We start from the raw sequence: 17,857 nt of genomic DNA on the forward strand, positions 1-17,857 counted from the left end.
GTTATATTAGTGTAGGGATCCGGCATAATTTTCCAAAAAATTATAAAAATTCGCTTATTTCTAATAATATTACGTTAGTTTAGGTTACTTCAGGTTAGCTTACGTTAGTTTATGTTAGGTTAGGTTAGATTTGGTTACGTTATGTTACGTCTAAGTACTTGCATCATTCATTTCTCCTGTAAATTTTGTGTTTTTTACGAGCTTCTGGACCCCTTGTACTAAACATACTCCTTCAATTCGTCCTGGAAAGTTTTAAAGTATATGGATTCTCACCGCAAATCGTTACAGTAATGTTTGCTTACGCACAATAGCGTCTTAATGAAGCACATGTTTCGATGGTATTTACATGTTCAGCGCCTACATAAGTAAGTTAATGAAGCATCACTAGTTTGTTAACTAGAATAGGATGAATCAGAGAACAATATTTAAAAATTTAGCACCTTACCTTTATTTATTCGTAGAATATCCAAATATAGAATATCCAAATACAAGACCACCTCCACGCCGTTGAGAAAACCGAATATGAATACACAGACTATGATTGGGCAGTAAGCTTCGGAAAGGAAACTAGTCTCCACACAGGTCTTATTATAACTCGCTAATCATAAAAATGGTATTTCAACCTCAAATTCTGCTTTAAAGTAACATAATAAACCTGGGAATAACAGGAGCAAAGTATGGTACGAAATAAGACAAAAAAAGGCAACGGTTTATGTGAGTGCTCACTTTTTACCTAATATAGATGATGAGTAAACGCTAATTAGAATTGGATATACTGAACGGCGTACTGATTTAGAATACGAGGATCACTCGGGTGATCATACACTGAGTAAATATTTATTGTTTCTTTACAGAAATAATTTCCTGCTGCCTTATAATGTTTATTCCATTAATAAAATGGTGCAGATCAAGATTAGTACATCAAATTAAAAAGAAGCACATCTCTTGAGTTAAATGGATCACTTGAAGCGTTTTCGAACTGTCATTACCCAGACACATGCTCAAATAACTGCGTACACCGAGCAGGATTACTTTTGGCGCACCAGTCGAAATAAGCGTTGAAAAATTATAATTCCTTCACTAATTTTCTTATTGTTTCCTAAATGATTTGAGCTGGGAGATGAAAATATCTCACATAGCATAGTTGAAAATTCAAAGGGGTCTTCATAAGTAATTGCTGAAAAATTACTATTATTTTACGATATGCGTACTAGTACGCCAATTGGATGCATGCATAAAAACTACAATGGAAGAAACACGAAACAATCTCTGCCAGGTAGCCACTAAAAAGGACGAATGCTATCTAACCGAATCAGGGCAGGGCGATGGTGGATGACTGGGCGAGTGATGGGGCGCGTACAAAGAGATCAGACGCGACAGCGACGGTGGTTATACGCATAAGCGAGTGGTTTTTGCAGTGATACGAGTTTCAATAGCACTTGTCATGGTTTCATATTAGTAGCGCTCCACTTGTAAACACAAAATACATCTTCTGATCACTGTGCAGAAATACGCCGCCGGTAAAAAAAAAAAAAACTTCTAATAAAATAAATATGAGATGCCCTCAATTATTTTAACCTTCGTAATGCACTAGTAATGATTTTACACTAGTAACCCTACACTTGTAACCATAAAATACAAGCGCATTAATTCGCATTTAATTCTATTGTTTACAGAAATTTGTTCTTTATAAATATGCCGTTTCATTTGAAGTATTGAATTTTTCATGTATGTCATTCTTAATGAAAATTAAAGTTCTGTCGCTTGAATAAAGGTTATCTAATGCATTAACTGTTGCGTACAATTCCTGTGTTTAAACAGTTATCATAGTGTCAAGAGGAAAAAAAAACTCTTTTAGGCCCATTTACTGACGTGAATTGCGTCACGGGCCGCCTCTGCTGCTTTGGTAGATGATTAGAAGGCGTGTCCATCATACATGACTACTTATTCCCTTTAGAGAAATTTCCACCTAATGTATTAAGAGCTTGACACATGGCGGCTTTACATATTTACTTGTTGTAGTAGTTGGTCGATATTATTTGATTACTGTTAAATGCAAGATATACTGTAAAGGGATTAAGAGAGAGTTCAGCGCTATATGGTATAAGTGTCAGTTGTATATATTGCGTGGTGGATTATGTACAATGCATGTCGGTACCTTGGAGGTGGAGGAGGGGCTCGGGTCCGCTACGATCACCTTTAACCCACTATGAAACTTCCAGTGGTCCACTGGTATGTACGTACTGTGCACTCACGTCCATCCCCTGTCTTTGAGTACTGGCTAGGGGCCTGCAACATGAACTGGAGAGCCTCCGCCATGGAACAGTTCCAAAGTAGATAAAGGCATTTCGTAATCGCGGATATGGGAGTCAGGCTAGATATCCTCAAAGTGGCTAGTTCTCACTAATCTTAATGAGGTTTACGCCGGATCAAATTCACACTCGCTCGTGCACGTCTTCATCAACTTACGTTGCTGTCATTCTGGATTGGAACTAGGCTCAGTCTCGCTGTCGACTTAAAACGGCAGTGCAAAGACATCTTCGCGCTTAATTATTGTGCATGAATTAGGCTCGTTAATTTGGATTTCTCTGTTTTTGATTCCTGAAGCTATTATTACATCAGTTAGTCTCCGTCGTTAAGTAAGACCTTTAGAGATCAGTCTGTCTGTGTGTGTTTGCAAAGAATCTACTGTCTGTATGAAATATTTACAATTCGCAATTGTAATATATCTGCCGAGTTATCAATTATATGTGTAAACATAACTTGCAACCCGAATTGTGTGTGTGTCTTGCGAATGGCAGGAAAATCGTCAAGGAGACAATGGAAGACGAATTTCATAAAGTATTTGAAATAGATTTTCGAAATAAAAACAATAAACTAAAACTTGTTATTCAGGGTAGATCATTTTGCTACAGAGAAATATCAAATGTCAATCTCCTTCTACTACAATCATAAATATATTGCAATTAGTTTAGAATTATTAAAAATTCGAAGAGTTTGGCTTATTCCATAAAATTCTCACGTGAATCCCGTAGATACAACACTTACGACAAAGGGACCGACAGAATTGGAGGGGTTAATTTGAGTTAACATGACCTTCTTGAGTGCTTACTCTTCAAACATAACTTTAAACAATTTCGGGGGCTGAAGGATGTAGCAGGGGATTGAGGCCCGTTGGCTACCCCTAACTAGGGCTGCTGAAACCAATCTCTTTCAACTACATAGAGTGAATATTTGTAATGTTTGGCAACACTGCAATAAATACCAGAATTCGTAAATGTGCGTTCCCTCTCGCGAGCACCAACATAATTAAAATTTTATTGCTCTTCTGAGATAACAAAGACTGATCGCCAAGTAATCACAGAGAATTTTTGAGCTTATATAAGAATTAACAAAAAAATCTTATAAAGACTACAACTAACCTTATTACTTACTTTTGTCTTCAAATTTCCTCTACTTTCGTCATGAGAAAGTAGTTTTCTCGGCTGTACATGTAATTCATTGTGTTTGCCCATATTCATATTTTCTTTCTCTTTCTCTTATAATTACTATGCTTTACTAAGAAGCAATACATCATACAGTCACTGTCAATTACTGGAAAACTGGAACTGGATTTTCCTCTCTGGAGTTGCATTTTGCAGTCAATCTGGGTAGTTTAGTTGTCTACACGATGTACACAGAACTTACAGTACGCGAAAATATATATATATGCAGCACTATTTTCCAAATTTCACGTACTGATTAATTTCAAACAAATATATATATATTGTATAACCAACATATACGACTATAAATATCCATTTTTATGTCTGAAATAACACACAAAACTCGAACAAAGCACCAAACACATTTTGTCGTTCCCAATCTGCTCGACGCTTATTTTTATCAATAGGTGGCAGGCCGATTTGGCACTTAGCTGAAAACTGCTCCGTCGTTTCAAACTCATTTAGCAAACGAAAATAACCAGTGAAAATATGTCGAATAGTAGTGGATAATTAATTATCATTTGTAGTTTATGAATTTCAGAACATAACGTTAATTACAGCCAGATATTATAATACTCTTAGCGTTAAATATGTTTAATAGTTCTTTAATATAGTAGGTTAATATTATTGCTAAGTTGCTCGTGTAACTTATTTTTTCATTTTGCGCTTCTGTATTTTCTCTCTCACATTATTTATTTAAGATAATGTTTGAGTACAATACTGTATAATTGCAATGAATTATGTCTCGTTAAGTTATAACATAAATGGCCATTCTAACGCTGTCACAGAAAGTGCTTGAACATTTTGCAAACCTCGACTATTGATTTCAAGACAGCGTACTTCTCAAATTTGAAGAACTTTAATAATAATAATAATAATTAATAATAATAATAATAATAATAATAATAATAATAATAATAATAATAATAATAATAACGAATCACATATGGATTTTGCTTCTTTTAATCTTGATTAGTGATGATTTCAGAACGTATTTAATATATCCAGGGACATTTAATACACTGGTTGTGAAAATAGCCTTCTGAAGAACGCTGTGAATCCACACTAGGCATTATAGGAGATACCCTCGGTAGGAAATTCGTAAGTCTTGGGGGTATCTCCTCGGGCCGCCCTCCTGAAATCATCACTTATTTTAATATTTATGAGATATTTTAACCCTTTCAAAATCCTGCCTTTTTTAGGAAAATTATGGACTTTCAGTTAAGCAGGTACTGCTTCATTGCTATTTATTGTATCCTCGTCGCCAAAAGTGCCTTTACATCGCCGTGACGGATATGTGATTGCGCAGTACACCAAGGAAGGGATGGTTGCATAAGAAATTGTGATTAATTTTGAAGAGTTTTTTATTTTTACTAGGGAAATAACGTAGTTATAGGGAGTAAAAGAACAGATTTGAAGCGTCAGTACACTGTCATCTCTGAAAAGATTCGTATTCTCAGTTTTCAATTTCTTGTCTTATATGTTAAATTAATAACTGCTAACAATTAGTACTAGCGCTTTTTACTCTTCAGAAATTTACTACGACATGTTCGCAGGACACTTTTCTAAGTCCTAAGTGTGTGCGTAAATTATTTCATTCGCTTCACTGACCTTATTTGAGAATGGAAACTGATTACACTGAGCGTGAATATGTCTCGCTGTTGTCAAGCAAGGGCCGTAATAAACATAAATATGGTTCTTATTATTAAATAAAACACAGAAGTATTTATTGTGTTTATAGCACAATATAATACAGTAACTAAGCAACATGATAATCACTATCACCAGCAGAATTTTTTCCAACGGGAGGGGGGGCAAGAGGCCCATATAGAGTTTTTCGATTTATTGCCCTATAGATTATATATTGTTTAAATTCATAACATTTATAATTGATAGCATATATCTTCTTACTTTTTAAAGTCGCCGCTGTAGCCTATTAGTCAGAACATTCATCTCCAGACATGATGTAGAGAGAAGAGAAAGAAAGAGATATGACCAGTAGCATAACTAATTTTACTGCGTCAGTGTTCGATTAATAATCAATTTACTCATACCCGCCGCCTGCCCCAGGCATTTCAGCTGCTGCGTTATATATATAGTTCCATGTCAAAAGGGACAGACAAAAGGACGAGGACAGAAAGGTCTGAGTCAAAACGGCAACGGTCAAAAGGGCCCGCGACATAATGGCTCAAACCAAAACGGACCCACGTTAAAACGGCCCTGCGTCAAACGGACCCTAGTCAAAACGGGCCCGCTACAAAAGAGACCGAGTCAAAAGGGACCTGGTCGAAAGGTCTCCGCAACAAAAGTGCCCGAGTCAAAACGGCCCCGCGTCAAATGGATCCGGCTCAAAAGGGTCCTGCGTCAAACGTTCCCGAGTGAAAACGGCCCCGCGCCAAAAGAGCCCAGGTCAAAATGTATCCGGGCAAAATAACCCGGGTAAATGGCTCCCCCCGCGACAAAAGGCCCCGACTAAAAACGGCCCCTGGTCATGAGATCTCCACGACAAAAGTCTCTGTGCCAAAAGGGGCCGAGTCAAAACTGCCCCGCGTTAAAAAGAGCCGGGTCAAAACGGCCCGCGACAAAGTGGCCCTGGGTCAAAAGAGGCCGGGTTAAAAGGACTCGCCTCAAAAGGACCCGAGTCAGAACGGCTCCGCGTCCAAAAGACATGGGTCAAAATGTCTCTGCGACAAAAAGTCCGAGTCAAAACAACCCCTTGTCAAAAGGGTCCGGCTCAAAAGGACTCGAGTTTAATGGGCAGTGTGTCAAAAGAGCCCGGGCCAAAATGACTCCGCCTCAAAAGGTTCCGTTTCAAAACAGCCCAGCGTGAAAAAAGCCTGGGTTCAAAGTTCTCCGCTACAAAATGACCAGAGTCAAAAGAGTCCCGTGTTAATAGAAGTCGAGTCAAAAAGGCCCTACGTCAAATAAACCGTGCCAAAAGGAGTCCGCTACAAAAACGCCCGAGTCAAAAAGACTCGGGTCAAAAGGTCCCGCGGCAAAAAGATCCGAGTCAAAATGGCTCTGCGTCAAACTGGCCCGAGTAAAAACGGCTCTGCGTTAAAAAGGCCTGGTCAAAAGGGCTCGGATAAAAGGACTCCACGACAAAAGTGCCTGAGTCTAAACGGCCCGGGGTCAGAAGATCTCCACGACCAAAGGACTCAAGTCTAAAGCCCCGGGTGAAAGGGTCTCCGCGATAAAAGGGTCCGAGTTTAAACGACCCCGTATCAAAAAAGCCCGGGTCAAAAGGACTCGAGTTAAAAGGGCCCGGCGTCGAAAGATCCCAGGTCAAAAGTACCCCGACTTAAAAGGGCCCTATGTTAAATGGACCCGTGTCAAAACCGGCTCCGCTACAAGAAGGCCTTAGTCAAAAGGTCCGGCTCAAAAGGCCTCCGCAACAAAAGTGCCCGAGTCAAACCGGCCACACGTCAAACGGTCCCAGGTGAAAAGGGCCCCGCGGGAAAAATCAAGAGTCAAAAGGATTCTGCGTCAAACGGCCCCGAGTTAAAAGAGCGCAGGTCAAAAGGGCTCGGGTAAAAGGGCCTCGCGACTAAAGGCCCTGAGTAGAAACGGCCCCGCGTCAAAATTGCCCGGGTCAAAAGGCTCGAGTTAAAATGGCCTGCGTCAAAAGATCCAGGGTCAAAAGGACCCCGCCTCAAAAGGGCCTGAGTCAAAACAGCCTAGCGTGAAAAAGACCTCGGTCAAAGTTCTCCGCGACAAAATGACCAGAGTCAAAAGGGTCCCGTGTTAAGAGAAGTCTTGTCAAAACGGCCCTACGTCAAATGGACCGTGCCAAAAGGTGTCCGCTACCAAAATGCCCGAGTCAAAAAGGCTCGGGTCAAAAGGTCCCCCGACAAAAAGATCCGAGTAAAAACGGCTCTGCGTTAAAAAGGCCTGGTGAAAAGGGCCCGGATAAAAGGACTCCACGACAAAAGTGCCTGAGTCTAAACGGTCTGGGGTCAAAAGATCTCCACGACCAAAGGACTCAAGTCTAAAGGGCCCGGGTGAAAGGGTCTCCGAGATAAAAGGGCCGGAGTTTATACCACCCCGCATCAAAAGATCCCGGGTCAAAAGGACTCGAGATAAAAGAGCCCTGCGTCGAAAGATCCCGGGTCAAAAGAACCCCGACTTAAAAAGGCCCTATGTTAAATGGACCCGTGTCAAAACGGGCACCGGTACAAGAAGGCCTTAGCCAAAAGGTCCGGTTCAAAAGGTCTCAGCAACAAAAGTGCCCGAGTCAAACTGGCCCCGCGTCAAACGGTCCCGGGTGAATATGGTCCCGCGGTAAAAAACAAGAGTCAAAAGGGTCTTGCGTGAAACGGGCCCGAGTAAAAACGGCCCCGGGTTAAAAGAGCGCAGGTCAAAAGGGCTCGGGTAAAAGGGCGTCGCGACTAAAGGCCCTGAGTAGAAACGGCCCCGCGTCAAAATTGCCCGGGTCAAAAGGCTCGAGTTAAAAGGGTTCTGCGTCAAAAGAGTCAGGGTCAAAAGGACCCCGCCTCAAAAGGGCCTGAGTCAAAACGGCCCAGCGTCGAAAAGGTCCGGGCGCAAGGGCCCCGCGACAAAAAGACACGAGTCAAAAGGGTCCCGCGTCAAAATAGGGTTCCACGTGTGAAAAGCCTGAGATCAAAGCAAGAGTGGAAATCAGGCATGCACAAGGGGATAGTATTCCCTTTGTAAGTTGAAGTGTTTGTGCAAAAGAAGGAAAAATATCTGTAGTTATTAGTAACAAATAGGAAATTTGAATGATGATATTATTTTTGTTTGGTTTTTGATTGTTCTGGAACAATCCTTATTGCTTAAGTCGTTCTCCATTAAAGTTTGCTTGCACTTCCGACTTTCTGAATTTGTATTCTCGATACATAGCCTAATCAAACTCTATCAATTATTGACTTTCTCCTTAGTTCTAAAATGTCATTTCTATCCCTGAATCAAATACAGAATGAAAAATATTGTGTGGAAAAGATTAGTATAATGTTGCTGTGAGAATACATATGTGGATCTGTATACAGGTCATTGGGACAGAACAATAATAACGACATGCGTGGACGCATCGATTTGGAGTGGATGTTTCCTTCTGAGTACTCATATCTTTATAGGGAATATATACTTGACACAGCATGTCATTTAAATGTTCGTAGTACGTGAATTCCGCCATATTGCATATCACACAATATTATTTTAAATGTAAAAGGTTATGATTTTACACTTCAACCTAGGATTGAATATTCCCCCAAATGAGAATGTGAACTCATTTTTTACACATCATTTGTTTGGGACAAGGAGTGCTATGTTTGACATATGTATCTAATAGAAAAAAATATATCGTGACAGGGCAGTAACAAAGAGACCCATGAACGGAGCAAAAGAAAATGTTACAATTTGACATTGGTGTAGAAACAGCATCCGTGTAACGTGGGTTCCTGTCACCACGGCATGGCGCGTCCTCAGGTTGCGGATCGAGGAGAAGGCCTCTAGATATAGAGGTTAGCTGCGAATATCTTGAATAAGCAGTCGCGGGCAGCCGAATAGGAGTGGTCCTCCAGCTTGGGGTTTGGGCAAGGCTAACAACCTCATCCTGTAAAAAAAAACTTGTTCAGAAATATTCAGAAAAACCTCGGACAAGGACTGTTAACTTGGCACGACCTCAGCAAAAGAAAATGGACATGAGATTTGGAACTTGGAATATTAGAAGTCTTTATAGGGCAGGCGCGTTAAAATCCGTAACGAGTGAGTTAGAGAAATACAGGATGGACGTAGTAGGAGTTCAGGAAGTTAGGTGGGAAGGAAATGGATCTGTGAATTCCGGAAATTTTACTTTGTTTTACGGGGAAGGAAATAAAAATCACCAGTTCGGAACAGGATCTTTCGTTCACAAACGAATATTACCAGCAATTAAACGGATTGAATTAGTTACTGACAGACTTTCTTTTATTACTTTTAAGGGACGGTGGTGTGATATTATTGTTTTAAATGTACGTGCCCCAACTGAAGAAAAAGATGACGAATAAAAGACAGTTTTTACGAAGAAGTGGAACGGATATTTGACCAACTCCCGCTATACCATATGAAAATTCTATTGGGGGATTTCAATGCGAAGGTAGGACGAGAGGATATTTTCAAACCGATTATAGAGAATAAAAGTCTGCATAAGGAAAGTAATGACAACGGTGTTAGACTTGTGAACTTTGCAACATCCAAAAACCTAATCGTGAAGAATACAAAGTTCCCACATCGCGACGTTCATAAATACACACATCACCAGAGGGAAAAACACATAATCAAATTGATCACGTTTTAGTAGATAGAAGAAGGCAATCTAGCATAATTGATGTCCGGTCGTTTAGAGGGGCTGATTGTGATACTGATCACAACCTGATAGCAGCGATAATACGAGAGAGATTATCGTTGAATAAAGGTAATATTCATTGTCCGAAAACGGAGAGATTCAATTTAAAGAAATTAGAAGAGAGCCAGCTAAGAGAAGAATACCAGATGGAAGTTTCGAATATATTCTCGGCTTTAGAAGATTCGGAGTGCACTAGTGTTGAGGATACCTGGATTGAAATTAGAGATAGCATTAAAATTTCAGCAAAAGAAAAATTGGGACACGAGGAAATACGTAGGAACAAACCATGGCTCGACCAGGAATGCATTAAACTAACAGAAAAGAGAAAACAGTCAAAATTACGCTGGGTACAAAATCCGAATGAAATAACTACACAAAATTTTGCACATATCACACGGGAAACTTCCAAAACTTTTAGAACAAAGAAACGCAATTTTTTGAAAGCTAAAATTAAGGAACTTGAAGATTATAGTAAAAATAAAAACATCCGGGACATGTATAAGGGGATCAGAGAATTTAAGAAAGACTATCAACCTCGCTTATATATTAAAGATATCTGACGGTACAGTTCTCACTGATACGGATAGCATCCTAAATAGATGGAAAGATTTCCTTGACGATTTGCTTAACACGCAACCAAAAACTAGTGTGCGTGGAGAAAAGGAGATACACACCGCAGAACCGTATATTCTAGAATCCAACCGAATAGAAGTAGGAACCGCTATAAAGAAATTAATGAAACACAAATCTCCAGGTGTAGATGGAATTCCGGCTGAGTTAATTTTAGCTGGAGACGAAAAATTGAGAAACAAGATACACAAACTCATTCTCCTTATCTGGAACAGGGAAGAATTGCCACAGGAGTGGAAAGAATCAATCATTGTTCCAATTCACAAGAAAGGCGACAAAACTGACTGTAATAATTACCGAGGCGTCTCTCTTTTGTCAACATCCTATAAAATCCTTTCAAATATTCTATTAGCAAGCAATACTAGAAAATAAGTGGAAATACAATGCCCCGGTACATCAACTATTTATTAATTTTAGAAAGGCGTACGACTCCGTTAGGAGAGAAACATTATACAACGTTCTTACAGAACTTGGAATACCGAGAAAGCTAATTAGATTTATTAAGATATGTTTAAATGAATCCCAAAGTAAAGTCCGGGTAGGAAAATCTTTGTCCACGAGCTTTCACGTCAAAAATGGTCTGAAACAAGGAGATGCGTTGTCTCCGTTATTATTTAACTTTGTTCTGGAATACGCTATAAGGAAAATCAAAGATAGCAACCAGACCCTAGAGTTGAACGGTATTCACCAGGTTATGGCGTATGCTGATGATGTAAATTTAATAGGATATGATAGGAGAAAAATAGAAAGTAATTCAGGTATTTTATTAAACGCTTGCAGGGTTTTAGAAGTAAATGCAGAGAAAACTAAATACATGGAAGTGCGTCGGGACCGTAATACAGCAAATTATGGATGCGTTAAAATATTAAATAATACTTTTGATAAAGTGGATACTTTCAAATATCTAGGATCAATATTAACAGACGAAAATCATATTGACGAAGAAATTAAATGTCGACTAAAAGCAGGAAATTCGTGTTACTATTCGGTTCAAAATCTCTTGTCGTCGCGAATTCTGTCGAGGAATCTGAAGCTTAAAATATTTTTTTCTCTATGGCCTATAGAACCCGGAGGTTCAATGCCGCATTCACAAGAGCTCTCCACTGACTTCTATCCTTAGCCAATTGGATCCAGTTTCTACTTTGTATCCCTATCTCTGCAAAGATCGATCTTAATATTGTCCTCCCATCTGCGCCTAGGTCTTCCCAATGGTCATTTTTCGATTGGTCTTCCAGTCAAGACTTTGAAAGCATTCTTCCATTCTAGCTAGATGACCCGCCCCCACCTAGACTTGACGACCCTAACAATGTTGGGTAAACTGTATAAATTATGTAGTTCCTTGTTATGAAGTTCCTCTTGGGTCCGAATATTCGTCTAAGAATCTTCTCAAATACTTTCAGTCTATGTTCTTCCCTCAGAGTAAGCGACCATGTTTCACAACCATACAGAACAACAAGCAAGATTATCGTTTTGTATATTTTAAGTTTCAAATTTCTCGACAGAATTCGCGACGACAAGAGATTTTGAACCGAATAGTAACACGAATTCCCTGCTTTTAGTCGACATTTAATTTCTTCGTCAATATGATTTTCGTTTGTTAATATTGATCCTAGATATATGAAATTGTCCACTTTATCAAAAGTATTATTTAATATTTTAATGCATCCACAATTTGCCGTATTACGGTCCCGACGCACTTCCATACAAATATAAAAAACGATAATTATGCCTTTGTTCTGTATGGTTGCGAAACATGGTCGCTTATTCTGAGGAAAGAACATAGACTGAAAGTATTTGAGAACAAGATCCTGAGACGAATATTCGGACCCAAGAGGAACGGGAATGGCGAATGGCGGAAACTTCATAACGAGGAACTACATAATTTATACGGTTTACCCAACATTGTTAGTGTCATCAAGTCTAGGAGGCTTAGGTGGGTGGGTCATGTAACTAGAATGGAAGAAAGTAGAAAGGCTTTCAAAGTCTTGACTGGAAGACCAATCGGAAAACGACCATTAAGAAGACTCAGACGCAGATAGGAGGACAATATTAAGATGGATCTCGTAGAGATTGGAATACAAAGTAGAAACGGGATGCAGTTAGCTAAGGATAGAAGTTAGTGGAGAGCTTTTGTGAACGCGGCATTGAACCTCCGGGTTCCATAGGCCATAGAATTAGTTAGTTTAGTTAGTAGAAACAGCGTTAAATGATTTAGTGTACATCATGGCAGCCATCTTGAATTCCGTATATTGTATATCACACAGTATTTCAAAATAGATAGAGGTAGATGCGTATCACATAAATTGATGCTAGAATCTTCCTACAAACTACCTTCATCGTCCGTTTCAAAAGCCTCGGAGTCTACATTACTTATTATTTCCGTAATCCTCCGGGCGCGAAAATACGCCACTATCATAAAAACCACGAGTTGTCCCGTGTTATTCATACCCAAAGGTTAACTAAAAAGAGGAAGTGAATCCTAACAAACTACAAGAAGAGTGTTGAAACAGCCATACACATTTCCACTGGCTATCAGAAAAAGGAGAACAAAAATAGCTACATGTTTTTTTTTCCTTCTCAGTACTCATATCTTTATGGGGAATATATTCTTCAACAACATGTCATTTAAATATACGCAGTACGTGACCTGTACCCACGAATGTGACAAATATTCGCGAAAAGTAAACAGAAGGGAGTAGTTTTATGTTGCTGTTGTTTCCTTCCGTCGCATTAACTGACCTTGGTAGGTGCGAGGCAACCAAGACCAATGTTGTCTCCCTGACTGAACGCCTTGTAACAAGAGAGCAACTATTGTTGTCTATGGGTCTTACGTCTCATAGTTCTAAGTGTTTGCAGCTATACAACGAGCTTTGTGCGTTTTGTGCCACTCCCTGTATGCCCCCAGCTGTGGCTGTGTTTGCGAAAAAGTTGTTTGATTTTCATCGGGGTAAGGCAAGACAGTCTCAAGAGAAGCCCTTCACCGTAGCGAGTGACGTCACACAAAGTAGTGACAGGCAGACGCAGAATTAGCTGGGCGGTTAGATCGCTCAACACCAGAGTTTTTAAAAGAAACAAGCCGTTTTACAGACATTTTTGTAAATCATGATATATATATATAAATATATATATATATATATATATATATATATATATATATATATAGGGTGTTTCAAAAGAACACCGACAACGTTTGGAAGGTGATTCCTGACACCAAGATAAAACAAAAAGTATAGACGAACCTAGGTGCACAAATGCTTCCTTTCCGAGTTATAGTCTGTCGAAAACATGAAAAAATGAAATTTAATGGTCCATAGCCCCAAACCTATGGGACCTACAGTAGTCGGGTGAAGACTTCACTTAGGAACTAGCGTGTACTCTATCCAAAAATACATGTTTCAGAATCCTGTGGTACTCCCGCAACAAATTTTATAGAAGGAATGTGGCTACGGGCATATAATTTCAAACACTCACCAACTACCTCTATAAAAATTGTCGCGGAAGTACTGCAGGATTCTGAAACATGGATATTTGAATAGTGAACATATTAGATCCTAAGTTAAGTCTTGACTCGACTACGGTAGGTCCCACAGTTTTGGAGCTGTGGACCTTTAAAGTTCATTTTTTCGCGTTTTGGACAGCCTATAACTCAAAGGAAGCATTTGTGCACACAGGTTGGTCTATACTTTTTGTCTTATCTTGGTGTCAGGAATCAACTCTCGAACGTTGTGGGTGTTGTTTTGAAACACCATGTATATAGTAATTTAGAATGATACGCACTGAGTGTTAAGAAGAGAGAGAGAGAGATAGAATTTAAATCCTATCACATTAAAATTATTGTCCAGAGAATAATGGTAAGAGAAAACATACGTATTATATATAAAAAAAAAAATTCTTAGAAATTATATTTCTGACAAAAAATTCAAGAGAATAATAGTTTAGTAGGATTTATAACTACGGGTTCTTCTAAAATCTTTGCATCATGCTAGATCGCATAGAGAATGTTTCGTTTAAATAAAGCATATCTGATTAGAAAGAGATTATACTTCAAAGAGAAATATTTAAATTTAGTTTAACTTTTAAATACTTGATGAATCAAGCAAATGAAAACAAGTGGCATGAAAGGTATTTGGAAAAATTTAGTATTTTGAGAAGCAAAGAAAAAAAAAAGTAATGTGCAGGATACAGAAATTTCTCGTGTCGTCTCGGAAAAGAGACGAGAAGTGTATGTTCTAATAAGAGATAAGAAGTGTATGTCCAAGTTAGAGACGAGACGAGAAACTACAATTGTTGTCTCATTTTTGAGACAAGTCTTATGGGCAACAATTGACTGAAGTCTTTGATACCAGTGTTTTAGTATTACATGATTCATAGTAAGAGTTCATAAATTATAACAGTTGTTGTACGAACACAATGAATGATAAAATGAAATCTTTCAGTTTTACGTCCCAAGGTTATGCCGATTAGGCTAGAGGAGACGGTGATGATAAGAAATGAATGAAATGCTGGAATGAAGAAAGGGAGGAAACGGGAGAACCCCGAGAAAACCCAAGAGCACGGACAATGAGTATTTATCAACATTTTAAGATACGCAAGTTATTACATAATATACTTCAATAATAAATATGATTTAAATGTTGAAATATTACACTCTTAGTGGAACTCTCGTAACTCGGAAGCATTTTCATAATTTCTAGATAAAATTAAGAAGAAAGCCAAGGCATATATTTATAAAACAAAAAGAGAAATAATTCTTCGAGAATCAAAATGAGACGAAAATCCAACACTTAATTTAAGACCCGACAGGAGAAAACTGTATTTCTCGTCTCGTCTCGTGCGGAACACTACACAAACGTACCGGTAATCAAATCAAGTCTTCCGTGTCACTAAGAAGGGAGAAGATTGATGGCTCAGTAGTACAGCCTTTACATTTGATGTGAGGACCATAATTCAATCCCAAATATAGTATGTTCCTCACGAGAAAGACGAGAAATAAGATTTTCTCGTCTCGTCAATTTTTATAGAATTCTCGTCTCCTCTCGGTTTTCGAAGACGATTATTTCTCTTTCGTCTCGATAATCTAAAAAGTTTTTCCCGTCTCCTCTTGTCTCGTAAAGTAGTTTCTGGTCACGATTCAGAAGAAATACTCTGCTAATTTTTATGTCGCTTGATGACAATTGAAGAGAGTACTACAAATCTGTTTTGAGATCAGCCCTATGTAATTCGGAGAGAGACGAAACCAAATCAAACTAAATGTGAATGCATATATATACTGTATATACAAGTATCAGTGATTATCGCTGACTTTTGTAAGATTGTGGCTTAAGTCAATAAAAATTACATGATGTAACCAACACTCTGAACAATTAACGCGAACAGCGCCAAATCATCATAATGGAATTGAGTGTAGAACTGAAAAAAAAAACATTCTCATTGGAAGATCTTTAACAGAATCCACATATTTGGATGTTCGAAATTATTACATAATGTGGAATTATATATAGAAAGTTGTCACATTATAATCACACTTTTTTTGTCTTTACACTGTGGAGTATGCAAGGAAAGTTTTGGGATTTAACTTCTCGTAAGATATTATGTAAAAATAAATATGTATTATGCTAGGATATATATTCAAAACTCACATTTTGTATTTCATTATTGAACTTACTGTAATATGAACTTTATTATATACGGTATGTTACCTGTCTTTCTTTTCCGTCTTACTCTTATAAGTTCTCCTAGTAGAAGTTGCATACACAAGATTCGTTCGTGATGCCCTTCCACTTTTCATGCCCTAACACGTTTGTGATATCCCCAATGAAATGAAATGAAACCTTTGAGTTTTATGTCTCACGGTTATGCCGGTTAGGCTAAGGGAGACAGTGATGATGAATAATGAATGAAATGGTGGAATGAAGAAAGTGGGAGGAAACGGGAGAACCCCGAGAAAACCCACGCACACGGTGTTTGTCCACCACAAAGTTCACTTGGCGGGGTCTGGGCTCTACCACTGAGCCACCGCGGCCCCCTCGTGATACCCCCAATTATGTGAAAGTTAAGAATCAGTGATAACACCAGAGGGGAATAAGAGGACGAGCGTCCGTCCCATGTAACGACGTCTGCTCCCTGCAGACAAATTGTATTATGATATAGAGGAATAATATAAATTTACCCTTTTCGTATACAAAACTTTGCTGTCTCCCGATTTTTTCTGTCCTTCCGCTTACTCCGATCCAATTAATTAAAATTAGCATATCCCCCTACCTCACGCATTTCAGCTGCTGCGTTATATATATATACTAACAGTATACAAAGTTATTTTTATTAAGAAATCTAAGTTTTAACTTATCTTTTTCCTAAGTTATAACTACATACTTAACTCGTAACTACTATCGTGTGGTCAAATTTTACCTAGCACATTTCTAGCTGTGGACAATATATATATATATATATATATATATATATATATATATATATATATATATATATATATATATATATATATATATATAGTTTGACTCAGGTTCAGTCGTCTATTCTCGTCTTGCTAGGGGGCCGCGGTGGATCAGTGGTCGAGCGTTCACCTCTGGTGCATGGGGTACTGGGTTTGATCCCAGCCCGCGCAAAGTGAACTTTGTGCTGCATAAACACCGTGTGCGTGGGTTTTCTCGGGGTTCTCCAGTTTCGTCCCACTTTCTTCATTCCACCATTTCATTCCTTTCTCATTATCGCCGCCTTCTTTAGCCTAGCCGGCATAATCGTGGGACTTAAAACTTAATATTGGCAATTTTCAGTTATCTTGAGATCTCGTAGCGACTAGGTGTTCGTGTCCATGCGCTTTGTTGTTTCGATGTTTTCGGACCTCTGGGGTCAAAATTTTCTCCAGGATAGTACTTGCGCTGTTTTGTGCATTATATTTTTTTCTGTGGTTTTCTTGGGGAGTGTTACGGAGATGTGTGCAGAACTCCGAACTAGCAGATCGTGCAAAGGTGGTTTCTTGCAATTTTCTACAGAATATTGGAAGTTGCATGCTTAAATATTCTTGTTTTTTTACTATCTTTCCAAAGAACCAAGAAGGTTTGAGAGGCGAGACTTTATGAGGAGTATTGGGATGACTCTCATTCAAGATCACCTAAAAGTAAGGGGCGAATGCGGGACACTTTCTTGTAGGCTTCGGCAATTATTGTCAGACTAACTGGTGGGAACTTCAATGAAGAACGCCCACAAACAGATTATCCAGCTAAAAGGAGGAGATGTGCTATTTGTCCTCGAATTGATGACAAAAAACGTCCTTGGATTTGTTCTGTGTGCAACCAAAATGTGCACAAGGGTCATTCAAGGAAAAAAAACAACTATATGTACTGACTGTCAGTAGAACAACTAAAGTGTCTTTATTTGTTCT

The 17,857-nt window shown here is 38.8% G+C and overlaps 1 protein-coding gene across 3 annotated transcripts in view; it reads right to left on the reverse strand.

Annotated features, from left to right (window-relative positions):
- LOC145674350 (uncharacterized) overlaps positions 1–3,915 on the reverse strand; it is a 48,546-nt gene extending 44,631 nt beyond the window's left edge. The window contains exon 1 of one of the 3 annotated variants that reach the window (XM_081744290.1): positions 3,435–3,915. The gene's annotated coding sequence lies outside the window, so the exon portion shown is untranslated. Of the gene's footprint in view, positions 1–3,422 lie in introns of all 3 variants that reach the window. The other 2 variants (XM_081744289.1, XM_081744288.1) reach the window with 2 other exon arrangements.
- Between the last annotated feature and the right edge of the window lie 13,942 nt (positions 3,916–17,857).

Source organism: Thermobia domestica, chromosome 17 (assembly GCF_964235325.1).
Source record: "Thermobia domestica chromosome 17, izTheDome1.hap1.1, whole genome shotgun sequence".
Lineage (NCBI taxonomy): Eukaryota > Metazoa > Arthropoda > Insecta > Zygentoma > Lepismatidae > Thermobia > Thermobia domestica.